Source organism: Mustela lutreola, chromosome 1 (assembly GCF_030435805.1).
Source record: "Mustela lutreola isolate mMusLut2 chromosome 1, mMusLut2.pri, whole genome shotgun sequence".
Lineage (NCBI taxonomy): Eukaryota > Metazoa > Chordata > Mammalia > Carnivora > Mustelidae > Mustela > Mustela lutreola.
The window spans coordinates 256,507,374-256,519,796 of NC_081290.1; the positions used below are offsets into that span (position 1 = coordinate 256,507,374).

General features: G+C 39.7%; 1 long non-coding RNA gene across 1 annotated transcript in view; it reads left to right on the forward strand.

The window, feature by feature from the left end:
- The window catches only part of LOC131810804 (uncharacterized), a 41,462-nt gene that overhangs the window by 11,720 nt on the left and 17,319 nt on the right, over positions 1 to 12,423 (forward strand). The window contains exon 4 of the long non-coding RNA XR_009345721.1: positions 5,095 to 5,288. This is a non-coding gene — a long non-coding RNA (uncharacterized LOC131810804). The remainder of the gene's footprint in view (positions 1 to 5,094; positions 5,289 to 12,423) is intronic.

Consider the following 12,423-nt stretch of genomic DNA (forward strand, 5'->3'; position numbering starts at 1 on the left):
ATTCTTGCATTTATTTAAAAACATTTTTGTCTCTATAGGATAACACAAGACTGAGTTTTGCAATAAGAGCATTGTGTTGTTTTCTGTCACTTCTATTTTCTCATCTGGAATTAATTTAAATGAGTATCAGCCTAGCTCTCCACAGGATCTAATCTGTTTACACCCACTAAAGCTAACTGAACTAATTTCATTACGTCCTCATTGATGCTGCCATGCTTCTCCATGTGAGGCACTGAGTTCACAGTTCTGAGGTGGGCCCTGGAATATGCAAGTCTGAGGTGCAGAGGCTGTGGTTGTGTTCTTCCCGGCTCTGTAGTCCTTCTTAGCACATGATTTCTGCTCACTCTGATTCTTGATACATTAAGTCAGTCATACACACCTGGATACCTCATCTGATTCTCAATAGCTCTGACCCCATGAGATGGTATTTGTGGATATTCCTAGGCTTGATCTCCTTATTCCCTCCTTAGGCTACAACCCTCCCTCCCCTTCCCTTACCCAGGGTAGGCATTGCTAATCGAACACAGTACTCTGTTCCTGCTGGCTGGGTGCCGTCTCAGATCATTCCCAGTCGAGCTCCTCCAGCAATCATTACCAATTGCAGTGGATGATTTACGTGAGACAAAATCAACTCGCCATTTCTGGACTGATTCTTCTAGCTTTTTTTACTTTGGACAGCTGCTAGTATAATATCTTCCCCAAATTTAGAGCCTTTAAAACACAGTTCCAGTACAGGCTGCTTGGTTGGTGCCCCAGCCCCTTCCTCTACTTTTTTTTTTTTTTAATTTTTTTATTTTTTATAAACATATATTTTTATCCCCAGGGGACAACTTTTTTTAGATTTTATTTATTTATTTGACAGAGAGAGATCACAAGTAGGCAGAGAGGCAGGCAGAGAGAGAGAGAGAGAGAGAGGAGGAAGCAGGTTCCCCGCTGAGCAGAGAGCCCGATGTGGGGCTAGATCCCAGAACCCTGGAATCATGACCTGAGCCGAAGGCAGAGACTTTAACCCACTGAGCCACCCAGGTGCCCCTGAATTTTTAAGTTTAAAATAAGCTTCCAGATATCAAATCCTTTACTCAGAAGCCTCCTCGGCACTTGAGACCATAAATTGCTAAATGAAATAGTCAGCTATTTAAGCATACACTCCTTCACTCCCAGATACATTCAGCTCTCACCTAGTGTTTATTGCCCATGCCCCATACCAAATGTGCTGATGTTGAAGACATACTTACATAGGACATACCTTCACAGAGTAAATATGTATAGAGGTTCACAAATTACCCCAGGAAGCCAAACAAGGCATGTGCTTAAAAGGGAAACTAAGTGCTGTGGAAGCCCAGAGAGAGGTGTTACTTTCCACCAAAGGTTGAGGTATTGATCATAGAGGAAGTAGCAATCAAGATGCACATAGATTCTGATGATTATACGGTGTGTGGCATTATACATGCTCTTACCTCTCGAAGTCTCCGGCTCCTCAAATGCCAAGTGAGGATAATATTGGTCACTCTGCAGAGGATGGCAGCAAGAATTAGACAAAGATAAGAAAATGAAGAGAAACTCAAGCTGGAACACTGTAAGTGCTCAATAACTGTTAACTCTCTGAATGCCCCCAGAATGAGACCAGGAGAAAAAGAAAAGCAGATTTTTATTTACTGGTCACTCTGTGCAGACGACCCTGCACCTGCCTTTTCCTCCTCCTTCTTTCAGAAACACTTGCAGTGGTGCTGGGGAGAGGAAGAGAAAGAGAATGAAGAAGAAGAGGTAAAGTCAAAGAAAGCTTGCAATGGATAAGGATGGAGGAAGATCAGGTGTTTTGAAGGACTGGACTTACCTTTTCTGGGGTTGAGATGTGATGGCTAAGAAAGAAGGTTTTTTGTTTTGTTTTGTTTTTTGTTTTATAAGGTTTCATTTATTTATTTGAGAGAGGCAGAGACAGAGCATGAGCAGGACGGGTAGGGACAGAGCGAGTGGGAAAAGCAGACTCCCCACTGAGCAGGGAGTCCAATGTGGGGGTTGATCCCAGAACCCCCAGCTCCTGACCTGAGCTGAAGGCAGGAGCTTAACTGACTGAGCTACCCAGGCACCCCAGAAAGAAGTTTTTGAAAGGGCATCTGCAATCTGGTCCATGGGAGGAAATGTCAAGTTCTTCTTTTATGTGCTCATGTGGCATTGCAAGTGTAGTAGTTTTAGAATTTTCTCTTCCTAAACCCCAGAGACCTCTCTGAATATTCATCTCTACACAGTGATAAATGTCCTCTGTGGAATTAGACCCTTAGAGTTACCTCTGTGTTAACCAGCACCCCACCCCACCCCACTCCCAATCCATCTCTCCATAATATTCCCAGACTGAATGACCTACTATTCACCTCACATATAGTCCTAATGCCATGGAAACAACGTTGGTGTCTTAATTCAGTAGATCTCAATCCTGGCTGTACTTTAGAATCACTGGCCAGTCAGGGGTTCCTTCCCCCCACAGGATTTTAATTTAATTTATCTAAGGTGAGACCTTGTCCTTAGTCATTTTAAAAGCTCTCCAGGTGTTTCTTAAAGTGCAGTTAAGGTCAAGTACCACTAATTTAATTGAATACACTTTGAGGGGAAAACTTCAGCCATAATTTGCCTGTTAATTCTAATATACAGAAAAAGAAACTGAAGAAAATTAACAGAGAAAAAAATTGTCTGTTGAGAGAAAAATGTTTGCCTTTTAAAATAGCTAGGCTAAAGAAGCAGCATTTATACCAAGACTATGCATAAATAGATATTTTTTTGTCAAAAGGCTTGCTTATTATTTGGGGCATTATAAAGATAGAGAAATTCCAAGGATTTGAAACTGGTCCCAGGATTAGAAATTTGGAAGGATTTGTGTTGAATTATGAAGTTAAAACATGGCTAAGTTTAGCAAAAATAACTTCCCAATGAGTTATTGCTCAATATTATCTTAACACATTAAATCTTGGTCTCCCTAAAAGGGAAATTGAACAGCTTTATGAATTTTTTTAATACCTAGGGCTGGCCATGGATATGCACATAGGCAAAACAGTTCAGATGACTTAAAAGGGCTTAGGGAGACAGATCACCTATATATTTGACTCAGTAATTTTACAGATGAGTGAACCAAAGGTTAGGGAGTGGGAGAAGTTGTGTAAGGATGCAAACTTGAGGCCAAACCTTTTACCTTTTGGTCCATTTCTTCATGATGCTGAAATTAAACATCAGTATTTATCAAGTATCTATCATATGCCTGATTCTAGCAGGAGTCCTTTTCCTGAACTTGGGCACAAAAATTGAGAAAAAACCTAGGTAGTAACTCAGACCCTCACTTATTCATATAGCTCAAAAAATTATTTTGGTCATGCCAGGTACTGAGCAGGATCAGGAGCAAGATAAGTGATGTTAAATCACATGTCCTACTGACTCTTTTGATTAAGAGGAATAGGATCAGAACCTGGGTGGGTTTGAACCTGAAGGTCAAGGTTAAATGGCATCAGCAGGATGCAAGGATGGGACAGAGTCTGTCAGGTCACTCCTATGTACACTTCTATTTCATCCTCAATAAATCAAGTCTATGGATATAACATCTCCCAACCTTTTCCCAAAGCAAGACAAATCCAGGCAACTTCCTCTGGGAAGAATATTGCCAAATATAATATAGGACACTAGCTAAATTTGAATTTAAGATATATAACAAATATTGTTTTAAAGTATCAGTGTTTCTTATATTGTTCCCAAATACTTATATTTTAAGAAGTATTTGTTGTATATCTGAAATTCAAATTTAACTGGAATCTTCTATTTTTGATTTTCCAAATCTGGCAAACTGATCTGGGAAACTCCTCTGGACCTTCTCCCCCCACCCCCCATAATCTATCTTCATTTCCATGCTTCTTTGTTCATATAGGATTTAGCACCGGGTACCATGTTAGTTATTAACACTTTCCCCATTTCCCCATTTTGCTGTATAAGGTATAGGCCTCCAGTCAGCTGGTACAAGTTGGCTCTCAGAAAAGGTTGATTGCATGGGTGATGAATGGAAGAAATATGTCTGAGCCCAAGAGTGTGGCTGGTCCAGGACAAACTCCTTTTTGCTTTGGGAGAAGCAATTCCATGTGCAGCTGACACTGGTGTCACATGAAAATATTTCTGAGGCTGGTCTGAGTTTTGTTATTCAGAACCACCCTCTCTATTCTGGCTTTCTAGAAGCACAATGAAGCAGCTTGTGATGCCTTCCCACCCCATGGTGGGTCTGGGTTTGGGTTGCTAGGCCAGCAGAGTTGAGAGGCACATCTTGCGGCAGGCGCTTCTCTAACTGCTCTCGAAATGTCCAAAGGCTCTGTCTGCCTGCTGTACCTCAAAGCTGCAAACCATTGAATCAGATCCCGTGGGGGGTGGTGAGTGCATAGGTTTCCTTTGACTTTATATTCTTGCTGCGTGAAAATGTCAGAAATTGATAAATTTTAGAAAAAGGAACTGGAGACAAAAAAAAAATACTTTGAATGCTGACTTATTCCCATTGTCATAAGCAATTCGTGATTCACCTGCATGTTGATACCTCCTGGAAAGCCTGTGTCATGTTTCCATTTGTGATTTTTAGAAATCAAGTCTGGCTTTTCGCTTTATGAGTACAGGGTTCACAGAATTGACTAGCATTATCTGGGGACAAAGATAAAAACATTAGTCCCTTATGTAAGTACAGAATGAAATAATTTAATGTATGTAAAACACCCAACACAATGTCTGGCCTCAGTAAGGTCAGTAAGGATTTTTAGTTACGTTAGGCATACAGTGAGGGAGGCACCCTATGAGATTTAGTAATATATATATTACATAAGGCAAAACCAGCACTAGAACTCAGCTTGGCTGGTCCTCAACCCCAATAAACAGTTCCATCTGAACAGTGATGGGTTTTGAATCTCCTGGGTGATTCTGAAGACTTTGCTCTTAATGGGAAGAATGTGGAAACCGATCTCCTAGATTTACAAGCACAGATCTTCACATTTGGTTGTGTTAAGGACATAGGCATCTCTTAGTTTCTCTCTACTTCTCAGATCTGGCAACTTGTGCCCCCCCCCTTTTTTTTTAACCATCCAGTGTGAAGGATCCTATGAAACCAGTTGAAATTTGGACTACACTGTTTTTACTGTGAGCTGCTAAGTTTGGGAGTCTTGTGGACAGAATCCAGAGTGAGCCACCCCATGCTTAGTTCATCATGTGACCTCTCTTCCAGCACTTCGGATCTTAGCTTTTGGGCCTGAAGACTAAGAATGGAGCATCAATAATTAAAGGTACAATCACAGCTGAAGCTTCCGTTAGTTATTTTTCTTCAACCCTGACATTTTATGAGTCAACAAAGACAAAGCCATCAATATGAAGCAGATTATTTTTAGCAGTTTCTTAACCAGTGTGCTCTAGCTTTAAATTAAACATTTGACGTTGGTTATTATTAAAATTCTGAAAATTCTGAGCAAAGAGGAACCCACGTTAGTACAGTAAACACTGGGCTTTCATCACCTTGTTTTGAAAAACATCGACTCACTCACTGCTCCTACCAAATACGACTGTGTAAAACTAATGGATTGTGGATTTGCTAAGGATTAGTTGTTCAAGGTCAGAGTCTGAATATGTGGGTGTAATTTGCATGGTTGAATATTACTGTAGACTTCAACCTTTTTAGATGTGCAATACCTTAGCACTGATACTATGTTATTATCATTTGATTATATGAAGTTTATCCCATTCCCTGGTCAACACCAAAAATATGGCATTTACAAAATTTTAAAGTAAATTACCACTTTTGCTTTGAGAATTTTGCTACATCCTTTGCAGTATGAGATAACTAGGACAGCCTCTGGTAGCATGAAACTAGGGTTGGGAATCAATTCTATTGGCATGATGTAGGGGAAAGAACACTGAGCTTGGAGCCAGAACACCTGATTTCTGCTATTTACTGGCTGTGTGTCCTTGGGAAAATGGTATAGTGTTTCAGAATCGTTTATTTCTCATATTCTAATTGAAGGGATCTGGGCTAGAGCAGTAAGATCTAAATGTTCTACATCTACATCTACTTCTGTATTGAGATGCTTATTAGTCACCCATGAAGAAGGGGAGGAGGTCTTAAAGTAGGGATATCAAACTCCCCATCCCTAGCCCACTTCAACTAATCACTGCCATTTGTTTTACCTCTTGAGCTTCTCCTAAAGATTTTGCCTGAGAGAAGTCCCACTGCCAAGAAAATTTGAAAACCACTGGACAATAGGAGTTCCTGTTTTTCTTTTGGTTATAAATTCTATTATTCTAGATGTCAAATTAGTATTGAAAATACATCATTAAGGGGCGCCTGGTGGCTTAGTGGGTTAAAGCCTCTGCCTTCGGCTCAGGTCATGATCCCAGGGTTCTGGGATCGAGTCCCACATCAGGCTCTCTGCTTGGTGGGGAGCCTGCTTCCTCCTCTCTCTCTGCCTGCCTCTCTGCCTACTTGTAATCTCTGTCTGTCAAATAAATAAAATCTTAAAAAAAAAAGAAAAAAATACATCATTAAAAAACTGATGGTTTTTAACTACATCATTCTGAGTTTATTTTGTGAAAAGACACTTGGATCTCAGAGGGGCCTGAGCACTCTCATTCATTCAGTGCTGTGTGGTGAATAGGAGCTTAGGCTCTGTGTTCCAATGGCCTGAGTTCAAATTCAGCCCCAGACTCTTGCAATTACCTTGAACAATTCATTTTGTGCCTCTCTCTGCCTTAGTTATCTCTATAGGTCCTATTGTCATCACCTTCTATGAAGAGAAAACTGAGTCACAAAGAGGGTTTTGAGATGAGGAAGATAACAGTTTCCATCTCATGGAAATGAGTAATGATTAAATGAATTAATGTGTATAAAATGCTTATCACAGTAACTGACACAGTATGTGTGGAACAAATATTAATTATTACTATAAATTCATTTATTTTATTTTAAAAAAATTTATTTATTTGAGAGAGAGAGACAGAGAGAGTGAGCAGCAGGGCAGGGCAGAAGGAGTGGGAGAGAGAGTCTGAAGCAGACTACATGCTGAGCAGGGAGCGCGACATGGGACTCTTTCTCAGGACCCTGAGATCATGACCTGAGCCAAAAACCAAGAGTGGGATGCCTAACTGACTGTGCAACCCTGGAATCCCATAAGATCATTTATTTTAAATATCCATTGTGCATCTGTTACGTGTCAGTCATTGTGCTAAATTCTAGAGCTTCAGAGTGATTACCACATGGTCATACCCTCATGAGCATCCTAGGCTAGTGGGAAAGAGAAACCATAGGGACAGCCAAGTAAAGACTTGTAAAGCAGTGTGATGACATATGCTAAGGCTCTGAGGGGGGTGTTTATACAGACAGAAGGAAGAACTGATACAAAAGAGGTACTATCTCATGAAACACTCTCCTTAGCTCAGAAGGGGTGGAACATGGGCTGTGGGAAGACAGCAAGGGATAAAGAATGAAAAGGACAGACTGGGTTTGGATCTTTAGTAACTACAGTCTGGCTGGTCCCTCTAATTTGTTAGCTTTCCCCTGATGTAGATGCTGAGGTGATGAGCATATTAGGAATGCGTATATTCACTACCAGCTCACCCCTCCTCCACATCGTTTCTAGCATCCCATCCAATTGTGAGGAATTATAGTGTATAGCCCCTTGCCAAGTCAGTGTCTGAAAGTTTATACCAGCTTATATGTTTTATTTATTTATTTATTTTTAATTTATTTTCAGCATAACAGTATTCATTGCTTTTGTACCACACCCAGTGCTCCATGCAATCCGTGCCCTCTCTAATACCCACCACCTGGTTCCCCCAACCTCCCACCCCCCCACCACTTCAAACCCCTCAGACTGTTTATATGTTTTAGTTATTCATTGAAAAGTCAAGGATTTCAGATAACTTCAAAACAAATCCGTTGCAAAAGAGAGGGTAGGAGAAAAGCTAAAAATCCCATAGTCTTGCCTAATAACATGCCATCTCTCTGAAAGCTAAGTGAGGCCCTCATACCAGAATCTCTGCTGTCTTTAGTTAAAGAAAAACTCAAGCACAATCCAGGCCTAAAGAAGAGATTATGTGGGAAAGTTCAGTGAAAAAGAAAAATACATTTAAGCATGAAAAGATCCTTGCTGAGAAATGAGCCCAAATATAGCACTACTATCTCTCTTCTTTGGACTCTACCCTTCTTTATGGCTCACCAAATTCCTCAGACATTGGCTTCTGAATGCACAAGGGGTGCCACACTTTTCATTAGTGTTATTTAGACACATGGCATAATTACTGGTCCTGTCATATCTTAGAGTTTCAATAATATACTGTGAGAATAAATGATCAACGAGCGAACAAAAGACAGAGAGAAACACAGGTGACTATCCTGGGGGCTATTTGAGCCACCACTAAATCCCACAGGTATGGAAAGGACAGGGGTTGTGGCTTTTGCTGCCCTTTGTGGCCACCAGAGAGCTTTATGTGTACATAATCAGTTCCCTACTGGACACACTACAGGGATCAGTGAGTATTTAGTGAACACTTTGATTTCTTGGTTTGTGTGTAGCCTGGGTTAATAGTTTCTACTGTGAGACATCACTAAGGGGAAACATATATACTCATTGTAAATAAATGTAAGGAAATAATGATAAAGCATGAAATTGAGGCTCATCCAGTCTCCTGACTCTCTAGGCTGCCTTTAACTTTATCTCTGATTTGTGCTATCTGCATACCTTTCCCTGAAAATTCAGATATTTCCAAAATGTGAGGATGTAAAATGCAAAACCTATCCTAATTTTTACTTACCAAATACCTCTGAACCTTCTCTCTCGACTGAGATCTTTCCCATTCAGTTCAAGGGAGTCAGTACCAGACACTGCCTCTGTATTTGACATCGAGCTGGCTTATTGAGGGTAATACAGGGGAAGCTGAAGACTCAGGCTCTGCTCTTCGGACTTTTGTAACCTAGTTTGGGGATGAGGACATAAAGTTAACAACTGGGGAACAGTTAGAAGGACACTATGATAAAGAGCTAAATTGTGTTTTAGAGTTCAGAGAAAGGACAAATCTTTACAAAGGAGTGTGAATGTTACTCGGTTATCTTTAGTTTTTTACCCCTAGCCACCTCTCCTGGTGACTCCAATGGATGCAAATATTAGTGTTTTAAGGTTCTTAAATCTAATGACATTTTGGCACACAATATAAATTCTCAGTCCCCATGGAAACTGTAGTATAAGGGTATGTGTTGGGGTGAGAGGAACTTAATTTTAATCAGTGCCCCAAAAAGAGAAAGAATGACAGTTTACACACTTTGAACATGCATTCACATGTCCACCTTTTATTTATTTTATGTATTTTTATTTTTTAAAGATTATTGATTTATTTATTTGAAAGAGGGAGAGAGACAGCAAGAGAGGGAACATAAGCAGGGGGAGCAGGAAAGGGAGAAGCAGGCCTCCCATCCATCAAGGAGCCTGATGTGGGACTCAGTCCCAGGATCCTGGGAGCTGAAGGCAGACGCCCAATGACTAAGCCACCCAGGTGCCTCTTTATTTATTTGTTTTGTAAAAATATTGTATTTATTTGAGAGAGAGAGTGAGAGCAGAGTGAGCAAGTGTGTGTGTGAGAGAGAGAGAGAGCATGAGCAGGTTGAGGGGCAGAAGGAGAGGGTCAAGCAGACACCCTGCTAAGCAAAATTAATTTCCTCAGATTGTGACCTGAGCTAAAGGCAGATGCTCAACCAACTGTGTCACCTAGGCACACCCTCACATGTCCCCTTTTTAAAGAAACATATAAATTTGGTTGTTTTCTTCATGGATATATGCATCTCACTGGATTATAAGCCCTCTGAGTCCAGGGACAATCACTTCTTTTTATTTTTCATACATAGCCTGAAACTTAAATATCTAACAGATGCACTCAATAGTATTTATTGAATTACGTCTATATCCTAAAAAATTGAGCAACTATGTTGGTGATTATCAAAGAAATGATAATTTCTCAAGTCTCTAAAATCCCATTCCTGACTATTTGTCCTTTCTTTTTGTACTGACCTCACTGAAATTTCCCCTTTTGGTCCAGTTATCTTGATTAATTAGAGATTTATTTATATGTAAGAGCTGCTTACTTCCCATTGCCCTTTTACTAAAGGCAATAGTTCTTGGATTAGTGATCTATGAAAAACCTAACATCCAAATTATTAATCCACTTCAGAGTCTTTGTGACTCTGAAGATCCCCACAAAGAACATTCATAGATACCTAGATACTGTGTATGGTCTACATTCTGCACTGTCTTGCTTTAAATTTTTTTTTACTCAATTTCTCAACTTTTCTGATATTAGCTACTTCTTATTTCTTCTCTTATGATTTATGCATTCCATATTCTATGATGTGGAGGGAGTAGAGAGAGTGGTGGAGAAGCTCTGTCTAGATTCTGTCTGTGTAGTTTTGCATCTTGACTCTGCTATATGACCATGGGCAACTTATATAACTTATCTATTCCTAACTAATAGGCTTGGTATTAATAGTAAATGAGACCTGGTATATGTTATTTTGCCCCTCATATGTTCTCTGGCATTCTCCCTTGCTTCAGATTCACACCCATCCCATAGTCTCAAGGAGATTGGTTGAATCTGCCCTGCCCTTGGACTCCTCCTTTAGTATAACAGATGTTCTCCCCACTCCTTCTGACCCTGAGCCTTTTCTTTTCCTCTTCTGCTGGGTAAAGTGGGAAAGTCTGTATTGAAGGTTACAAAGGATAATAGTTCTTGAGGAGTGTTTCAGACCTCTAGTGAACATACATACACGTGTATATGATAATTGTCATCATAACTTCTAGATATGGCACTTTCATACTTCTTTTTCCCTAATAATGAAAAGGTCGTTGTAACTAACTATGTAAATGGTGATTTCTAGCCTGAAGAAATATTAGGAATACTTTAGCAAAGGTAAAAAAACAAAAACAAAAACAAAAACAAAACTATTTTTCCTTTAGTTCTTTTTAGTCTTTGGATGATACTGATCTTCTAATTTCCATGCCAAGATTTGATGTTGATCAAAATTGTGGCCAATCCCAGATTTTTCCCATGGCCTGAAGTCTTTAAAACACTTAACATCATTGTCTCTTTCCAACTTTCTAGCACCTGACAAAATAATTTTAGAGTGGTCATTGAATGAGTGATCAGGTATCATATTGAGTTGTGACTTCACAGTCTGGAGAAATCATAACATGATCACAAAGAAAGACATTTTGGGGATTTTTCAGGCATCAGGAACTGTAAATATGGAGGACCCTTGAAAGCTTCAGCCTCCAAGTTCATTACATGCCTCAAGTCTGGGAACTGGGGCTTCAACAATCGTATAGGAAAGATAAGAAAGGAGGGGTGTTTGATGAGATTCTGACAGTCTGCCAAATTGGAATTTAACTTTGTTGATACATGTGATATTCTGGGTAGAACAATTATCCTTTTGGTTAGAAGTAATAAATATATTTTTGTTTAAAGGAGGGTGGTTGGGATTGTTAACTTTTTGCCTGTGGCAAGCCCATAATGTAAACCAATGCGGTCTGGATGGGAGGAAATAATCAAATACAATCGTGAGTTCCTAATCCCTTAGGAACAGAGACCCATGATATAGAAGCTCAGGTACTGGCTGTGAATGGTTACACACAGCGACTAAGTGTCAGAGAGAGCATTCAGATCCAGGGCTGTAAGACCCCAACACTGTTCTATTCTACCTTGTCTCATTCTGGAATTGATTATAGAGCCAAGAATAACCTCAATCAGCTTCTGATCCAATTATTTCATTTTAAAGATAGGGAGACAAGGGCTAAGAAATGCCCATTTACTTGAATGAAAATCTCACCTTGTAAAATACTTAGACCACATCTTGGGGTTAGGGGTGATCCAAAAACCTTGATTAAAACGGAGGCTTGAATATGATCCCTCTGCATTGGTGGTAGGGCTTCCATATTTAATTTTTTAAGTTTTTCATGGATGCCTGATCTCTTCAAATGGATTTGATCCTGTGCATATGTAATGTGAACAATATTTTTAAATGCTTTTAATGTGCTCTTTTCTTCCACTTTTCAGTGTATATGACTTTCTCTCCAGTAAGTTCAAGAGCTACATCTATTATGTATTTCAGCAAGAATGAAAAGAAAGATAAAATTCAGCATCTGGCATCCCAATTAGGGTTTTTCAGAGCTCTAACAATACAATGGTCTTCATGCCCGAGTTTGTTGAGGGAAACTAATATACTGAATATCTTGTATCTTCACTTTCTCCCCATCTTGCCTATTAATTATTAATATGTTAAGAGTCTAACCTGGTAGGTATGATAATGGAGTTTTACAGACATCCTTAATATATAGGAAGATCCAGGTGGAAATACTCATATCAGTTAGAGGGATTTGAAGAGGATGA